The sequence below is a fragment of the Crassostrea angulata genome, chromosome 2 (genome assembly GCF_025612915.1).
Source record: "Crassostrea angulata isolate pt1a10 chromosome 2, ASM2561291v2, whole genome shotgun sequence".
Classification (NCBI taxonomy): domain Eukaryota; kingdom Metazoa; phylum Mollusca; class Bivalvia; order Ostreida; family Ostreidae; genus Magallana; species Magallana angulata.
This window is the reverse complement of record NC_069112.1, coordinates 3,634,500-3,654,282: the sequence shown is the minus strand read 5'-3', so window position 1 is coordinate 3,654,282 and position 19,783 is coordinate 3,634,500. Positions and strand designations below refer to the sequence as shown.

Genomic DNA, 19,783 nt, shown 5'->3' with positions numbered 1-19,783 from the left:
TTCATTGGTTGGGGCCATCAGGGGAGAAGCTGAGGGCCACTCTGACTCGGACATGCAGAAGCGGCTCCTGGCCGCCGCCAGACTACTCGTTGATGCCACCGCGAACATGGTGGAAGCTGCCAAGGTAAGGAAAAGTTGTGTGCATTGAACAATGAGATGGGAAGTATTATAGTATACTGTGTTTCTGGTTATGTAGACATTTGTAGGCCGCAGAGCATATGATGGTAAAGATAAAGCAGCTGAAACTGTAGAATGCAATATCAAGTTAAACATTTGTAAAGTCAAATGTTATATTTGATACAGAGTTGTATATCACAGTTGACAGCTATATTATGTTCAATCAATTTCAGTAAAGTGTTATATTCTAATATTACAGGGCTGTGCGTCGAGTCCGAACGACTCGGAGCAGCAGAAGAGACTACGAGGCGCTACAGAGGACCTCCGGGCTGCCACAAATATCGCCGCCAGCAACGCCCTCAAAAGGAAACTCATCAGGAGGCTAGAGGTCAGAGACTCATTAAGTGTCGTTTAATTATCTCTAGAACCTGTAATTTAATTGCAGTAAATGATATACGACATGATGGCTTGATATTACAACCATGTTTTGTGATGAGACTTTACTTGAGTCATTTAGGTGTATTATGGTTACAACCATGCTTTGAAATGTAATTGGATTGTAAAACGAGTATTTTACAATCGTTATTTAATATGTAATTGGGCTTTAAAAGATTATATCTATGATTTGTAGAACGCCGCGCGTCGCATCGCCTCAGCCACCACACAGCTGATTAACGCCTCAAAGAACGCTAACAAATCCAACACTAACAAAACCTCGGAACATCAACTGACTCAACAATGCCAGGTAAGCAGTGATAGGGACATCATTCCATAATTCTTATCAATAAAAGAAGTCTCAATTCAATTTACATAATGGTGGAAACACTTAACAAATGGGAGGTATAGTAGATTGGCCAGTAAGCTAAAGGTTCTTGGTTTAAATCCTGCTGTAATTGACTCAACAATGCCAGGTAAACAGGGGTCACTTATCATACCATAATTTTGATTACAGAAGTTGTTAGATGACAAACAAGACACACTGAATTTTGAAACACTGATAAATGCTGGGTTATAATTGATTGGCAAAAGGTCGCGGGGTCAAATCTTCCTGTTGTGTTCTATGACTAGACATTGTATCTGCATTCTTTCTGTTCCTCCAGAGTATTATAGTACGTGTATTGTCTAATTGTCTAAGAATATTGTATTGTGTCTTCCAAATACTGCTGTATGATTGGCTGATTAAGACTGTAGTTTTTGTAAAACCATATATGATTGGCTAAGGAAATAATAGTGTGTCCTTCTTGTATTGTTGTATTTTATTGGCTGAGACTATCACATATTGTTCTCCTTCTACAGATCATGAATGAACAGCTGCCTCTGTTGATCCAAGGATTCTGGGGATCTGAGACAAACCAGGACAGCACTACAGCCCAGCTACAACTGATTAATGCTAGCAAGGAATTTATACAGGTATAAAGTACAAATTGTAAGGGAGACCATTTGGCAAGAAAAAAAATCAAGCATTGATAGTACAATGTCTGTAAAATTTTGCTGCAGTGTTTGGGGGAGAAAGGAAAATGTCTTAAAACTAAGGTTTCTGTGCTGTATTTAACTTATTTTATTTATTTTATCAAAATGATATGATGTGCATAGCTATTATGATAGACACTAGTTTCACATCTCGGTTCACTGGCCACATTTCTTCTGACAGCCTGCCAGTCAGCTTGTATCCGCCGCAAACGCCGCAGCCCCAACGGTTGGAGATCAAGCCGCAAGCATGAACATGAACCAGGCAGTGAAGACGATGACCACCGCGCTCGCGTAGCTGAGAACCGCCTCAGGGAAGGCAGAGGAGATGTGTATCTCACTGGAGGTTGACGCCGCACTTGATCAGAGATGTGTATCTCACTGGAGGTTGACGCCGCACTTGATCAGCTGACCGAACTCGACCGCGAGCTGGAGGAGTACCGCAGAGCCGCCGACAGCGGTAACCTTGTGCTACTACCCGGTGAAACGGTAAGGCCAGGAGGAAAAGGTCATGGTGATTATATAGTCAGGTCAAGGGTTAAAGGTCATGAATACTCAATGATAGTAGCATGTGTATACATAGTGCATTTGTTAATTGGATTATATGTAAAGTGAAGTGGATCATTCGTATTATGTTCAGGCCAGGGTTAAAGGTCATGAATATTTAATGATAGTAGCATGTGTTTAGTGAATAAGATCATTACTAAAAAAGTAAGTAAAGGGTGTAAACTGTCAGATATTTTTTGATTATTATATAAATGGGAATTTGATATTGTATCATGGTTTTCTATTGTAATATGGTGGAATGGAGTTGATACATGATTTTGTTACGTATTTCAGGTGGAGGCGTCGGCCATGAAACTTGGCTCCACCTCTAAGAACGTGGGATCGGCGATGGCTCAGCTACTGACGGCTGCCTCACAGGTAAACACAGATAAATGTATAATGGAGACAGAAATTTTGTAGAATATATAGAGCATTTCATATATTCTGGTAATAGATGATCGTTGTAAAAAAATAAGACATCACAAAAAATATGATACGCAAAAATTGAAACAAGATGACAGATGCAAATGAAAAAGTAACGTATTTACTCCCATTTTTGTGAACAGAAGCCACATGCGGTGTCGCCTCAACTTCAGAAGACATCGAGGTCAGACGGCAAGTGATCGACAGCGCCCGTGACGTCATCGACAAGTCGACGCATTTACTGGAGGAGACGAAGCGAGCCATGAACGACCCAGAAAACCCTGAGAACCAGGCTAGACTTAACCAGGTGGCCAAGGCTGTGTCGAGTGCGCTCAACAGCTGTGTGAACACCCTTCCCAGACAGAGAGACGTGGATAACGCCATCAGACAGATCACAGACTCGAGCCAGGAGCTGGCGTCCACCAAGGTACGCAGATCTGTCTGTTCAGCAGACAAAGTCTATCTCAGAAATAGACAAAATTTAAGTCGGAAGCAGATTTAATCTCAGAATAAGTGGATTAAGAGTCAAATGGCATCCACCGAGATAGTTACATCTATCTTAGAAATAGACGAATAGGCAACCTTATGTCAGCAATACACAAGCTTCATCTCAAATTTAACTTGGCTCATAAAAAATCACCTTTTTAACAAATAGTTCTCATTCTTTCAGAATTGAATTACTTCACATATGCATAGAAATCCTTATCGCATAAAAAGTAATCTTAACAAATTTACTTCATCTATGCATCATTATTAGGAATTGATTTAATTTTTCGTTCCTGTACATTGTAGTACCCGAGCACAGACCGCACGTTCCAGGAGATCCAGATCGAGATCAACAACGCCGCTGTCAATCTCAACCAGGCCGCCAGTGACATCATCACCGCATCTCGTGGCACACCCAAACAACTTGCCGAGTCATCTCGCGAGTACAGCTCATCTTACTCAGAGTTCATCAAATCTGGACTCACCATGGCAGGTCAGTGAGAGCGAGATTCCAACAAAATCAGATACTAAAAATTTAAGGTTTGATCAAAACAGACGCGAGGCTTAAGGTGTGACATTACTGTAGAATGTAGGTACCTGTGATTGATTTTGATTGGTCGGTTTCCAGGTCTGTCCAAGGATGGAGACACACAGAACCAGATTGTGGGCGGACTGAAGAACGTCTCCATGGTTTCCAGTAAACTGCTGCTGGCCGCCAAGTCTGTGTCGGCCGATCCAAACGCTCCCAACACCAAGAATCTGCTCTCGCAGGCCGCCAGGTAGGCACTCAAATATTACCTTTATATAATCCAATATTACATTGAGTTACTCTACATAGTCTAATCCTTAATGTGTTTGAGTATTATCTTTAACTTTTGTTAAGTTTATAGCCCCGGAGTCATTAATTATGTGTAGTTTTGTAAAGCATGAAATAATTAAATTGAGTAAGGATTTTAGGGGTTTTGTTTCAATTTCATTGTTTGATATTTTAAACTTTTACTACATTTTGTCTGATAGAGCGGTGACGGAGAGCATTAATCAGCTGATCAACGTCTGTACTGTGTCGGCTCCAGGGCAGAAGGAGTGTGATAACGCCCTCAGACAGATACAGGTCAGTAACACCCTCCAATGTGTATGTAGTATATATAACCAAGGGCAGAAGGAGTGTGATAACGCCCTCAGACAGATACAGGTCAGTAACACCCTCCAATGTGTATGTAGTATATATATAACCAAGGGCAGAAGGAGTGTGATAACGCCCTCAGACAGATACAGGTCAGTAACACCCTCCAATGTGTATGTAGTTTATATATAACCAAGGGCAGAAGGAGTGTGATAACGCCCTCAGACAGATACAGGTCAGTAACACCCTCCAATGTGTATGTAGTTTATATATAACCAAGGGCAGAAGGAGTGTGATAACGCCCTCAGACAGATACAGGTCAGTAACACCCTCCAATGTGTATGTAGTTTATATATAACCAAGGGCAGAAGGAGTGTGATAACGCCCTCAGACAGATACAGGTCAGTAACATCCTCCAATGTGTATGTAGTATATATATAACCAAGGGCAGAAGGAGTGTGATAACGCCCTCAGACAGATACAGGTCAGTAACACCCTCCAATGTGTATGTAGTTTATATAACCAAGGGCAGAAGGAGTGTGATAACGCCCTCAGACAGATACAGGTCAGTAACACCCTCCAATGTGTATGTAGTTTATATATAACCAAGGGCAGAAGGAGTGTGATAACGCCCTCAGACAGATACAGGTCAGTAACACCCTCCAATGTGTATGTAGTTTATATATAACCAAGGGCAGAAGGAGTGTGATAACGCCCTCAGACAGATACAGGTCAGTAACACCCTCCAATGTGTATGTAGTTTATATATAACCAAGGGCAGAAGGAGTGTGATAACGCCCTCAGACAGATACAGGTCAGTAACATCCTCCAATGTGTATGTAGTATATATATAACCAAGGGCAGAAGGAGTGTGATAACGCCCTCAGACAGATACAGGTCAGTAACACCCTCCAATGTGTATGTAGTTTATATAACCAAGGGCAGAAGGAGTGTGATAACGCCCTCAGACAGATACAGGTCAGTAACACCCTCCAATGTGTATGTAGTTTATATATAACCAAGGGCAGAAGGAGTGTGATAACGCCCTCAGACAGATACAGGTCAGTAACACCCTCCAATGTGTATGTAGTTTATATATAACCAAGGGCAGAGGGAGTGTGATAACGCCCTCAGACTATTATTACGATAAGAGTGAGACAGGAGTGGTAGAGTATGGCTTTATGACACTGTTGTAAATATGATTCAGAAATCACATAACTTAACTGTGATGCTGTATTATTGTAGATGATGAAATCTATGCTGGAGAGTGCCAATGAGCCAGTGACCGACCTGTCGTATTTTGAATGTCTGGACTCCGTCATATAGAAATCTAAGGTAGGTAACTCATTCCTCGCCTGTATCACAATGTCTGTGGCGCGGAGAGTGAACTCTCAGAATGTATCCAAGAACTAAGTCGCATGATGGCTGACTGTCGGAGTAGAAAGTGATGCTTTATCAGTTTTTGACTCTTTGTGAAAATCCCTCTGTCTTGTATATAGAATGAAGTAAAGGTTTGTTTTCAGTCGTCTTCATGTTACTTACAAACCTTTGCAATAAAAATTCATATCTTTGTTAATGGCTGAATAATGTATAACTAGAATTTTCCCAAATCCTACTAGATTAATATTTAATTTTGTTATTTTTTAATGTAAATCTTTTAACATTTACAGCCATCTATATTATGAATTATTTATGAATGCCAATATCTGATTGGCTAATCATTTCTAAACTTTTTTGAATGCTATTGACTGATTGGCTGATTGTAAATTAACTGTTTTGAATGCTGTAAACTGATTGGCTGATTGTATAATACTGTTTTGAATGCTATCAACTGATTGGCTGATTTTGTGAGGATTTTATCACAGGGCCAAGTCTGGGTAAATCTCACTTTCTTCTTGTATCTCTTCTATTTTTGTTGTACCCAGAAAGCTTATAACAGACATGCTCAACACCCCACCTCCACCCTCACCCCCACCCTCACAAAAAATCTTGGGTTGATCACATCGTTTAATATTTGCTCACAGAACACAATCACACACTATCCTAACCTCTGAACTTCACCCGTATTTCAAATGAAACACCCAACCTTCTCAAATGAACTTAATGAAACTTCGAGTAAATGAAAAAACAGTCATTTTGAATGTACATGTCACAGTTGATGGGCCAGTAATAAGTGTAAGGTCGTTATATTGACAATGTACATGTCACAGTTGATGGGCCAGTAATTAGTGTAAGGTCATTATATTGACAATGTACATGTCACAGTTGATGGGTCAGTAATTAGTGTAAGGTCTTATATTGACAATGTACATGTCACAGTTGATGGGCCAGTAATTAGTGTAAGGTCTTATATTGACAATGTACATGTCACAGTTTATGGGCCAGTAATTAGTGTAAGGTCGTTATATTGACAATGTACATGTCACAGTTGATGGACCAGTAATTAGTGTAAGGTCGTTATATTGACAATGTACATGTCACAGTTGATGGGCCAGTAATTAGTGTAAGGTCATTATATTGACAATGTACATGTCACAGTTGATGGGCCAGTAATTAGTGTAAGGTCATTATATTGACAATGTACATGTCACAGTTGATGGGCCAGTAATTAGTGTAAGGTCGTTATATTGACAATGTTGAGCTTGTTATGTGTTCCCACAAACTGTTTTCAGGGTCAGGGTTCAGCCATGTGAAGGGAGAGGGAAAACTGGTGCTTGTTCAATGTTATCTTGATTTAGACTTGTTTTTCTATGGACTATTTCTTGGGTTGTGGGGTTTTATTTTCCAATTTGTCTCTGTCAATTTCATCATCAGTTGCATGTTTGTTGTCATTTTTTGTGTCTGCCTTTGTTGTTTTGAAAATTGATTAATAACCCCCCCCCCCCCCCAAAAAAAAAAAAAACAAATGAAGGAAATGACTTCTATGCTATGTTTTGATAAAAAAAAAAAATATGGCTAGTGCTATATGCATACACATATGTGAAAATAGAAAAAAATAATATTGTATTTATTCATTAATTAGATAAGTAGAAAATGACCGAGCTAGTTACTGTACATGTACCTGGAAAAACTTTGTATTAAGCTTATTGTATATTTCTCTTGTTTATCTGTACTAAGTACATAGCTGGACAGCATACATGTGATATACAGAGAGAATTAACAGTGCAGCTATCATCTTACAAGCTCTAGATTGTTTGTTCTTCCTCTGGAAAAATTAAATGAAATATGTTGTTGGTTTAATTTTAAAATATCTTTAGAAACTTCATTTCATAGGATCTGAGGTTTCAAGGCTTTGTAAATTCATGACAAATTTCATTTTATGGTATGGGTTGCCTTTGTGATAATCAGATACTAATATGAGCATATGTATTTTTTAAAATTCAGTTTCGGTAATTTTGCTAAAATAAGCATTTATAAAGAACAGATTTCTTCCCCAATGTACAATCCCAGAACCCAATATAGAGAAAGCATGTATGTGTGTTAACATTAACCCCCCCCCCCCCCCCCCTGTCTGTTGTCTGTCAACATTATGTTGTGTGTTGTTTTGTTGTTTGTTGCATGTTTAAGCCTGAAAACTCATTACAACAGTGTCTTCTCAAAAACTATATGATGGTCCCCTAATAAACCTAACTGTCAATCAGAGAATGAGCAAGTTGAGATTCTCTGGCCCTGAGCTTGGTTCCTTCGCCTGTCTGTGCGTACTACATGTAAATGTTTACAACTCCTCTCTCCTTGGTATTGTTTTCAATATGAAAAAACTCAGACAATTTGAGGCTTTAAATGTGAATTACATTTTTGGATGCATGTAATATTTGCTTTATTCTGATGATATTGATCTCCTTTAAGTTGACCAGTATATGTATTGATGATATTGATCTGACTCCTATAAGTTGACCAGTATATGTATTGATGATATTGATCTCCTATAAGTTGACCAGTATATGTATTGATGATATTGATCTCCTATAAGTTGACCAGTATATGCATTGATGATATTGATCTCTTATAAGTTCACCAGTATATGTATTGATGATGTGTTTGATGAATCATTAAGCCAACTGTATCACTCATAAATTATACTGACATTATACCTGTCATACCACTTCAGATTTAATAATATTTTGAATGGTTAGTTAATATCTGGATCAGTTAATTAGTTAATTACTGGATTAACTAACTGGCCCCTCTTTCTGTCCTGCAGCTGTTGGGAGACTCTATGACTGGGATCACGAACCACGCCAAGAAGGGCGACCTGGAGAACTTCTGTGACTCCGTGGGGAACTTCTCAACATCTGTTTGTGGACTCACTGAGGCCGCCTCACAGGTAAGGGACCGTCTCAAAAGTCTTCATGTAGAGGAACAATCTCTGTACACAGGGATTGATTTGTATGAGTTGTAGATTTTTTTTTCCAAAATGGCATGGTAATTTTGTAACGAAAGAATGTAAAATACATATAGAGGTACCGAGGAACTGTCTGTAGAGAAGGACCGTCTTTAAACTCTCTGAAGAGAGGGAGCGCAGCTGATGGAGTGCCAGATCTTCCTAATATGTATGATGAATGAATAATAACATTTGTTTTTCCTTTAAATTACAGGCGGCCTACCTTGTGGGCATTGCTGATGGAGCGTCAGAGCCCTGAATGCCCGGGCTGGTGGACCAGTCCCAGTTTGCCCGGGCTAACCAGGCCATACAGATGGCGTGTCAGAACCTGGTTAACCCGGCCAGCTCCCAGCAACAGGTACGTCGTTAATCAGTGGTTAATTAGTGGAGGACTAATGACTTACTAATGGACCTGTATAGAGCCTGGTCAATCAAGCCCTGTAGGAGTTTATACAGATCCAATGTTGGACCAGTCAGATTGCAATACATGGCATCAATTCTCAAACCTCTATATTGCCCCCTGAATGAGCTTATTGAGCCAACTGGTGATAACATCATTATTGCCCCTCTTTGAATGAGCTTATTGAGCCAACTGGTGATAACATCATTATTGCACCTCTTTGGATGAGCTTATTGAGCCGACTGGTGATAACATCATTATTGCACCTCTTTGAATGAGCTTATTGAGCCAACTGGTGATAACATCATTATTGCCCCTCATTGAATGAGCTTATTGAGCTGACTGGTGATAACTTCATTATTGCCCCTCTTTGAATGAGCTTATGTTGTATTAGAATTTATTTCATAATTCCCAATAACCACAAAGTTCAGGAAATAATATAAGCAAACTTTTTTACGTGAATGTTTAAGATTTAAATTTTCAGTGAAATGGGAGGTAATTTTCAAAGATAATTTCATTTTATTCTTAACAAATCGGGTTATAAGACATCATTTTTTGCAAAAAGAATTAAGTTTTTAGACAAACTGACTGCTTGTAGCAGAACCTGTCTGAGTTACATGTATCTCAATGAAGTACCGTATTTTCCCGACGACTCGTCGATGCGGACGACTCGTCGAATTGCCCATTTTTAGCCAAAATTTTAACAAAATCCTACGATACGTCGATCTCAGACCATACGTCGATCTTATTACTTCAAAATGGCCTATAAAACTGCAGTAACATTATCAGTGTATGATGCCACGATGTCACCGATATTGCTACCAATTATTAATGATTAACATTTAAACAATTACGCTTTATACTTATGCATCAAATTTTCAAATACCGGCAACTTCTTCAAAGTCGCTTGCATTTTAAACAATTCCCGATATCGCGTGTTATGCAAAACTAAACTTACTTTGTCAGAAATATTTTATTCCCAAGCATTAAAATAAGTATCCACTCTGACTATCGCCAGTGTATTCGCCATTACGTAACCAGCCACCTGTTGACTCGGCGCGTGGTCAATGTTTGTTTAACAAGTTCCGGTGTCATAGGCATGCACCTGTCTCGTGTCGGACTTCAAAGGGGGATCTCAAGTGCAGAAAGCTTAGCAATTACTATGATTTGATGAAACTTGTTTACTTTTTATCCAGTAATGCAGTTACACGCTATTGTTTTACATAGACACTGTTAGAAATAGATCGATCATTTGTACGACTTAATAATGACAATATACGACATACATACGTTTCCTAAAAAAATTATCTAACAATAATCAAAGAATTGGACAATAATTAATCAATGAACTATAATCACTCTTATAACGGTTCTCTTTATATAAACAGGGAGTGAAATTGCTGTAAAGATCTCAGCCTTAGGGCAAGATTATTAACACAACCGGTGTCAGCCTAGGCCTATTGTATAAACAGTAGTATTGATAATTGCCGATTACGTATTTTAAGATTGAATTTGATCATTAAATATTTCTGATTTATACTTTCCACTAACAACTTTTTACAAATAAAATAATTGAATTTTAAAAAAACATCCCCCGGACCTACTGCAATATTTTCTTCCATTCAAACTTGGTTTCAATTTTACTGCGCAATGTTATCTTCCTACTAGTGATACATAGAACCATATGATGATGTGTTTATAAAAACGAAACGGTAAAACTTTTAATTGATTAAAGACAATGTAACATTTTTTAATAACTGTTGTTATTATTATGTATTTAAGTGTTGACAGATGAGTGAAAATGATAATTATTAAAGATGAACAGTGAATTCAACAACGTAATTTTCAATCACACAGCCAACTCAAGATGATTAAAACCAAGATTTTTAATGCTATTTTTAAAAAAATTCTGAATACGAGCCTACGACAAGTCGAACAAGACGATAAGTCGGGTGCTCTGCTTCTGAGGAAAAAAATACCGACTAATCGTCGGAAAAATACGGTATCTCCTTATATATCCTGCTATAGGAGCTGTTTGATTACAGACTAACTGCCTTTGAGCTGTAAGTCTGTATTCTGTGGCTAACGTAGCCTGGCTTCTAGCAGATCAATGATGCTCCATGATATATAACAGGATTAAAGCAGTGTACTTTTATCAAAACCAACTCACTCAGAATCCATACAGCATAATTTACCCCTTCTCCTCCTCTCCAGAATTTATTGCTGTAAATAAATCATTTGCTTTTTTAACATCAAAGAAACTATATGATTTGTTTGTGCATTGATTTATTAATATACAATTGGAAAGCCCCCTTTTAGAATTGGTGAAATCAAATCATAGCACGATGTTCTGTCCTCATTTGTTGGTTATTTTGATTTATTTCAGTAATCAAAGTAAATTGATTTCCTTTTTGTCCTTTGTTTAGTATTACATGGCGGAAAGATGTAGGTCAATGGTAGGTGACCTTTCACCCCTGGGGTCATGACCTTGTGGTCACGTAACCCTGTGCATTGTGTCCCTTAGTTTACTTGTAGATCTGTGTGTGGAATGTTTATTATCTTTTTCAAAATATTTTTTGGGGTTAAATTGCGTACACATAGCTATTTACCACCATATTGTTGTGTTGTCAGCCTTCCATGTTTAAAGACAAAACAAAATCTGGGTTAAGGTCATGAACAATTTTGGCTCAAAGTCGTTTTTTTTGTGCTTAATGATTAGTTACATTTTGTCAATCATTTAAGTCTTCTATTTCATGCTTTATTGATTGAGCATATTTTTAGGAAAGTCAAGAAAGATTTGTTGTAGCATTAATTTATTACATGGCTAATATTGTATTTGCAACATTTTTTGTTTAAACAGCTTCAGAACTATTGTTTGAAAGAAAGAAGGTACAGTGTGTAACAATGTCTGGGTCATTCCAACTCGTATACGACTTTAAATATCTCTTTAATTATTCATGTTGTCAGATTTTTTATGATCAACTTCATTCTCTTTAATTAAACATATTTATATTTCAAATTACCATTGTATTAAAAATATTCAACATACAGGAACACAATTTTCTATGATCTTAGAAAAATCTTACTCACTTTTATGTTTATGCTTTAGAGATACTTTGGTTCATCCATATTCATGAGTTGTATTTTTCTTTCATACACAGAGATTTAAATATTCATTATATGAGGTACATGCATATTTATGTATTTTTTCTCTTTTGTATCACACGCTTTTCAGAGGCGGTCTCTGCATGATGTAAGATATCACGCTGTAATTGTATACTTCCCAGAATTCTGTAAACTTCCTGTCCATATAACACGTAGAGTCATTATACTGTTGTGTAAGCTTCTCTGTAGAGAGTTCGTCTGTATGACTGGTAGCCATGGTAACACATTTCTTGTTGTCAAAGAGGAGCTCCATTGTGAAAATTAGATCATTTTCTGTTACATTTTTCATCAGACATCTTGACGAGGGGGTCGTTTAAAATGTTATACTGTTGCTTAGTAACAGTTACCATGGTACTGTGTGTATCACCGTAGGAACTGTGTATCTATCAGATGAACTTTGTATATCTGTAGTGATTGTATAGACTCGGCGAGATTGAACTCACTAGAACTTGATTATCTCAACCTCTGCAATTAGGGTACATCAGTAGGTTAAACGTGTCTCAACTGCAGGCAATTTCTATTTTACTTTTATACAGACTGAATTAGATTTTACTTTTATACAGACTGAATTAGATTTTCTTTGTAGCTGGCAGTTGTCTCAACCTCAAAAGGTTAGACTTGCCAGGACTCGGGGATATTGACCATATTAACTAGTTAGTAGGGATTTCTTTTCTAGTGATAAATGTTAGTGTATATAGTCCTCAGTCTACACTTCAGTAGTGTTCTTAAGGACGTAGATAGTCTGGCGCCACATCTGTCTTATTGTTTCCATGGAAACCATAGAGCAGCAAAGTTTATTACGTTCATTGTCACTGTTATATAGTGTAGAGCAACAATTCAGTAGTCTCTGTTATATAGTGTAGAGCAACAATTCAATAGCCTCTGTTCATGCTCTCTGTTATATAGTGTAGAGCAACAATTCAATAGCCTCTGTTATATAGTGTAGAACAACGATTCAATAGTCTCTGTTCATTGTCACTGTTATATAGTGTAGAGCAACAATACAATAGTCTCTGTTCATGGTCTCTGTTATATAGTGTAGAGCAACAATTCAATAGTCTCTGTTCATGGTCTCTGTTATATAGTGTAGAGCAACAATACAATAGTCTCTGTTCATGGTCTCTGTTATATAGTGTAGGGTGACAATTCAATAGTCTCTGTTCATGGTCTCTGTTATATAGTGTAGGGCAACAATTCAATGGCCTCTGTTCATGGTCTCTGTTATATAGTGTAGAGCAACAATTCAATAGCCTCTGTTATATAGTGTAGAACAACGATTCAATAGTCTCTGTTCATGGTCTCTGTTATATAGTGTAGAGCAACAATTCAATAGTCTCTGTTCATGGTCTCTGTTATATAGTGTAGAGCAACAATTCAATAGTCTCTGTTCATGGTTTCTGTTATATAGTGTAGAGCAACAATTCAATGGCCTCTGTTCATGGTCTCTGTTATATAGTGTAGGGCAACAATTCAATAGTCTCTGTTCATGGTCTCTGTTATATAGTGTAGAGCAACAATACAATAGTCTCTGTTCATGGTCTCTGTTATATAGTGTAGAGCAACAATACAATAGTCTCTGTTCATGGTCTCTGTTATATAGTGTAGAGCAACAATTCAGTAGTCTCTGTTCATGGTCTCTGTTATATAGTGTAGAGCAACAATTCAATAGTCCCTGTTCATGGTTTCTGTTATATAGTGAAGAGCAACAATTCAATAGTCTCTGTTCATGGTCTCTGTTATATAGTGTAGAGCAACAATTCAATAGTCTCTGTTCATGGTTTCTGTTATATAGTGTAGAGCAACAATTCAATGGCCTCTGTTCATGGTCTCTGTTATATAGTGTAGAGCAACAATTCAATAGTCTCTGTTCATGGTCTCTGTTATATAGTGTAGAGCAACAATACAATAGTCTCTGTTCATGGTCTCTGTTATATAGTGTAGGGTGACAATTCAATAGTCTCTGTTCATGGTCTCTGTTATATAGTGTAGGGCAACAATTCAATGGCCTCTGTTCATGGTCTCTGTTATATAGTGTAGAGCAACAATTCAATAGCCTCTGTTATATAGTGTAGAACAACGATTCAATAGTCTCTGTTCATGGTCTCTGTTATATAGTGTAGAGCAACAATTCAATAGTCTCTGTTCATGGTCTCTGTTATATAGTGTAGAGCAACAATTCAATAGTCTCTGTTCATGGTTTCTGTTATATAGTGTAGAGCAACAATTCAATGGCCTCTGTTCATGGTCTCTGTTATATAGTGTAGGGCAACAATTCAATGGCCTCTGTTCATGGTCTCTGTTATATAGTGTAGAGCAACAATACAATAGTCTCTGTTCATGGTCTCTGTTATATAGTGTAGGGCAACAATTCAATGGCCTCTGTTCATGGTCTCTGTTATATAGTGTAGAGCAACAATACAATAGTCTCTGTTCATGGTCTCTGTTATATAGTGTAGAGCAACAATTCAATGGCCTCTGTTCATGGTCTCTGTTATATAGTGTAGAGCAACAATTCAATGGCCTCTGTTCATGGTCTCTGTTATATAGTGTAGGGCAACAATTCAATGGCCTCTGTTCATGGTCTCTGTTATATAGTGTAGAGCAACAATACAATAGTCTCTGTTCATGGTCTCTGTTATATAGTGTAGAGCAACAATACAATAGTCTCTGTTCATGGTCTCTGTTATATAGTGTAGGGTGACAATTCAAAAGTCTCTGTTCATGGTCTCTGTTATATAGTGTAGGGCAACAATTCAATGGCCTCTGTTCATGGTCTCTGTTATATAGTGTAGAGCAACAATTCAATAGCCTCTGTTATATAGTGTAGAACAACGATTCAATAGTCTCTGTTCATGGTCTCTGTTATATAGTGTAGAGCAACAATTCAATAGTCTCTGTTCATGGTCTCTGTTATATAGTGTAGAGCAACAATTCAATAGTCTCTGTTCATGGTTTCTGTTATATAGTGTAGAGCAACAATTCAATGGCCTCTGTTCATGGTCTCTGTTATATAGTGTAGGGCAACAATTCAATGGCCTCTGTTCATGGTCTCTGTTATATAGTGTAGAGCAACAATACAATAGTCTCTGTTCATGGTCTCTGTTATATAGTGTAGAGCAACAATTCAGTAGTCTCTGTTCATGGTCTCTGTTATATAGTGTAGAGCAACAATTCAATAGTCCCTGTTCATGGTTTCTGTTATATAGTGAAGAGCAACAATTCAATAGTCTCTGTTCATGGTCTCTGTTATATAGTGTAGAACAACAATTCAATAGTCTCTGTTCATGGTCTCTATTATATAGTGTAGAGCAACAATACAATAGTCCCTGTTCATGGTCTCTGTTATATAGTGTAGAGCAACAATACAGTAGTCTCTGTTCATGGTCTCTGTTATATAGTGTAGAGCAACAATTCAATAGTCTCTGTTCATGGTCTCTGACCACCATGTTAAAGCATTCTTTGAGTGTCATTGGATTGTAATTACAATTATAGACTCTTCAGTTGTAGGCTGTTAAGAGTTTGTAATGTATATATGATATTAATAGATACAGGGCACAATATAGTGGCATGACGTCACACAGAATCTAGATACATCACAGACGATATAATTAAAACGACATTACGTATCGTGATAGAAGTTTAGACAAGATTGTTAAATAGTTTACACTGTATCGTTAAGGTTGAAATTCACTCCGTATCACCTGCATCTTACATGTTTCGGTGTATCATATATCATATATATCATAGAATCGGGAACAGCGCTAAGTGGGGGTTGCTATTTACTTTACTAACATGTATTGCTGGAGAAAGCGTATCAGAGTTAACAGAATTGTATCGTGTATCAAGAAATATCAGAGTTAACAGAATTGTATCGTGTATCAAGAAATATCAGAGATATAACATGAACCGCTGTGTATCGGGAAAAACAGATATACATGTATGTGTGTATATCTCAATGTTAGAAGTTTGTGAGGTATCAGGCTATGTATCATATATATACAAGCAACATCTTGTGTACTACGTGAAAAAATACTTTGATGAATGGAGGAGATTATCTACTTTTCATACCTTTGTCAAGATCTAAAATCAGTTTTGTATTAAGAATTTATATTATAACTAACAATTTTACTTCATACACAGAGTGAACTTGTAATGACTTTGCTTTGATTAACTTGTAATTATTTCTAACCTTGTCATCAGGATGTGTTTTGTGTAGAGATGATTTAGAGTTTTCTCCCCTTGTAGGTGTTGTCAGCAGCAACAGTGGTTGCTAAGCACACGTCGGCCCTGTGTAATGCCTGTCGCCTGGCCTCCAGCAAGACCTCCAATCCTGTCGCCAAGCGACACTTTGTACAGAGTGCCAAGGACGTTGCCAACAGCACAGCCAACCTTGTCAAGGCCATCAAGGTGAGTGTCAAGGTCAAATGTCAAAAGTTTAGGTGTACATTTCTATTTGTTATAATTTGTGTCTGTTTAGATTGTATGAAATTTCTTATGGGTTTTGTACCGTAAGCTTCCCAAAGATTTAAATGATATTACTGACATCATTATTCAGGTGCTGGACCAGGATTTCACGGAGGAGAACCGCCAGCGATGTGCGGAGGCCGCCAAACCACTGACAGATGCAGTGGATGAACTCACCACATTTGCGTCCTCTCCCGAGTTTGCCAGCATGCCAGCCAAGATCAGCCCAGAGGTAATTACAGTAAATGAAAAGCTATCGATAAATACAGGTAGTAAGACAGCTAGCAATATATAGCAGATAGCTACTAAGTTAGCTACATAAAGCAGACAGTAAGCAAGTTAAAGCACCCAACTAACAGGATTATGTTGTCCTGTAAAACCCCATATTAGAAATGTACTTGAATATGTTCATGGTGAGGTTTCATAATTCAAGAACGTTTTATGCAGTTATTCCTAATTTTCTGGGACAAGACACACAGATGACTTATCTGTATATATATGTAGGCAAGGAAGGCCCAAGAGCATATTGTGTCGGCAGGTAAGGCGATGATCGATGGAGCGTGTCACATGGTGACGGCCGCCAAACAGCTGGCTGTCAACCCGAAGGACCCGCCCACTTACCAACTGTACTCCAACCACTCCAAGAGTGTGTCCGAGGCCATCAAACGACTCGTGTCCTCCATCAAGTAAGTTTTTCCACCAGTAGTAAGTCTTTCCTTCATCAAGTAAGTGTATAGTGCGAGTCTTTATTATAATGCCAGCTCCTAACGTTGGTCAGCATTTCTAGATTTACAAAAGTGTTAGCTCTTCAATAGCCTGGTTCATTCCTAAAAGTGATTTTAAATTTTCGGACATGTATATTATAGTATTTTGCTGTATTTCTCTGAAGCTTGATTTTAATTTGTTTGAGGTCCATTCCACTTTACATCTGTTATTTCTTGACACATATTATAGTATTTGACTGTATACTTTCAAGGAATGTAAAAATCTTGAACTGAACATATATCCTGTAAAACATCAGGACCTGTTTGACTATATACATCTGTATATTTCAGGGACTGTGCGCCGGGTCAGCGTGAGTGTGACGAGTCGATCGACAAACTGAACCGCTCCATCCGCGACCTGGACCAGGCCTCACTGGCCGCCATCAGTCAGAGTCTACAGCAACGGACCGAGAAATCCCTCAGGGTCAGTACTTACTCCACCCAAAACCACCTTTTCCCCATCCACCAATATGTCTCCATGTGTCCAGATTTGTAAATTATCAACCCCTCATTCCCAATATCTAGATATTTAAGTTTTCAAATTTTCCCTTTCATGTCTAGATTTTTAAGGTATCACCCCCTCCCTTGTTTCAACAGTTTAACAGATTTATTTGATAGTTCACCCCTCCCCCCCCCCTTTATTAAGATTTTAAAGTAATCAAAATATGCTCAATTTTCAATATTCGTAAATAATCATTAATTATTACTGTTGAATGGTATTATAGGGATTCCAAGAACAGATGATTGGGAGTGCAAGAGAAATCCATGACCTTTGTTCCAAGGTCAAGGACTCAGCTAAAGCAGAGCCGGAGAATCTGGGTCACAGGGTCAGTATACAGAGCATCGGTTGTGATATTTAATACTTATTATGTGAGATCTGGGTCATTTTCTTCTCTGTGAAATTTGAATGATAATCCAAAATAATAATGGTCAATTTTTACATTGCCTTTTGTTAACACAATGTACACATAGGTAGGTAATAACTTTTGACACCTCCTGTATCTACAGGTGACAATGATGGCCAGCTACTTCGGCCCACTCTCGGACGGTGCTGTAGGCGCCGCCTCGCTGATCCAGAACTCCAAACAACAGACCCACATCCTGGACCTGACTAAGACCGTGGCCGAGTCGGCACTTCAGTTCATGTACTCCTGTAAGGAAGGGGGAGGCAACCCTAAGGTAGGTGTACCTAAAGATAGAAGGGGAAGTGTACCTTAAGGTAGAAGGGGGAGTGTACCTTAAGGAAGAAGGGGTAGTGAACCAAAGATAGAAGGGGTAGGCAACCTTAGGTAGGTGTACAGTAAGAGAGAAGAGGAATGAGCTTAAAGAAAAAAGGGGGAGTGTGTACCTTATAGAAGGAGAGTGTACCTTAAGATAGGAGGGGGAGGCAACCCAAAGATAAGATAGGGAGGTTAGAGTATCGTAAGATAAAAAGAGGAGGCATGTTTAAGTCTGGACTTCATAGCAAATCCTTACAATAGACAAGTGTGTGCACGGATCTTCTGTAGACTACAATATCTTGTGTTATGTTGTAGGCCCCTAAGCACACCCATGATAACATTGATACAGCAGCAGACAACACAATGGACGTCGTACAGGACCTGTTACAGTCTCTGGAGGAGGCCGCCTCACAGGCCGGCGTAGTCAACAGTATGATAGAGAAACTCACCAAATCAATCACTAAGGTAGGTACAATCTTTACATAAAGGACCTTCTTTCCTCCAAAATTTGCTCTGTTTAAAGTCCCCAATATTATGTTGATAGTGGCACTGGAGGAAGAATTTGATCGACTTTAATTTTTTAAAATCATGAAATTTTAACAAACTTATGCCATTATGAACATTTTGGATACATATCCGTGTAACATAATAAGGTCTATCAAATAAAGGAGTCTGTGTTTACAATATTGACCCCCCTTTGTTTCTATGGTTACAGACGGACGAGCAGGTAATGGTGAGGGAGGGGATGTCCTTCGTGGAGTACCAGTCCAACATGGTCAGTCTGGCCAAGAAGATCGCCATGACGACGCAGGAGATGGTGGGCAAGGCGGTGGTGAACCCGGGCGACCTCGGGCGACTGGCCAATCAGCTGACACGAGACTACGATGTGTTGGCCAGTAACTCTGCAAATGCCGCAAGTCTGTTACAATGTCTGGTGGTTCCTAGTTTATTGGTTTATCTGTTATTCTAAAAATGTTTTGTAAACAAAATTGGATGGATATTGTGTGCTCTGTGTACTGTTAAGTCAAGAATATGGTTATCTGCATGAAAAAGTGTTTATTTGGTTTTATTTTGTTTCAAACATTTTTCCTGTCTAACTGAATATTGAATTTTTAATGGGAAATTCCCTTGAAACCAAAGATGCTGGCTTTATAATCAATGTGATTGCTACCATAATATTTAACAGATCTCTGAGAAATCCATTATGTTGGGTCTGTAGATTTCCAT

The 19,783-nt window shown here is 38.3% G+C and overlaps 1 pseudogene; it reads left to right on the top strand.

Moving 5' to 3' along the window:
* The first annotated feature begins 3,354 nt into the window (after positions 1-3,354).
* The window catches only part of LOC128171439 (talin-2-like), a 38,650-nt pseudogene continuing 22,221 nt past the window's right edge, over positions 3,355-19,783 (top strand).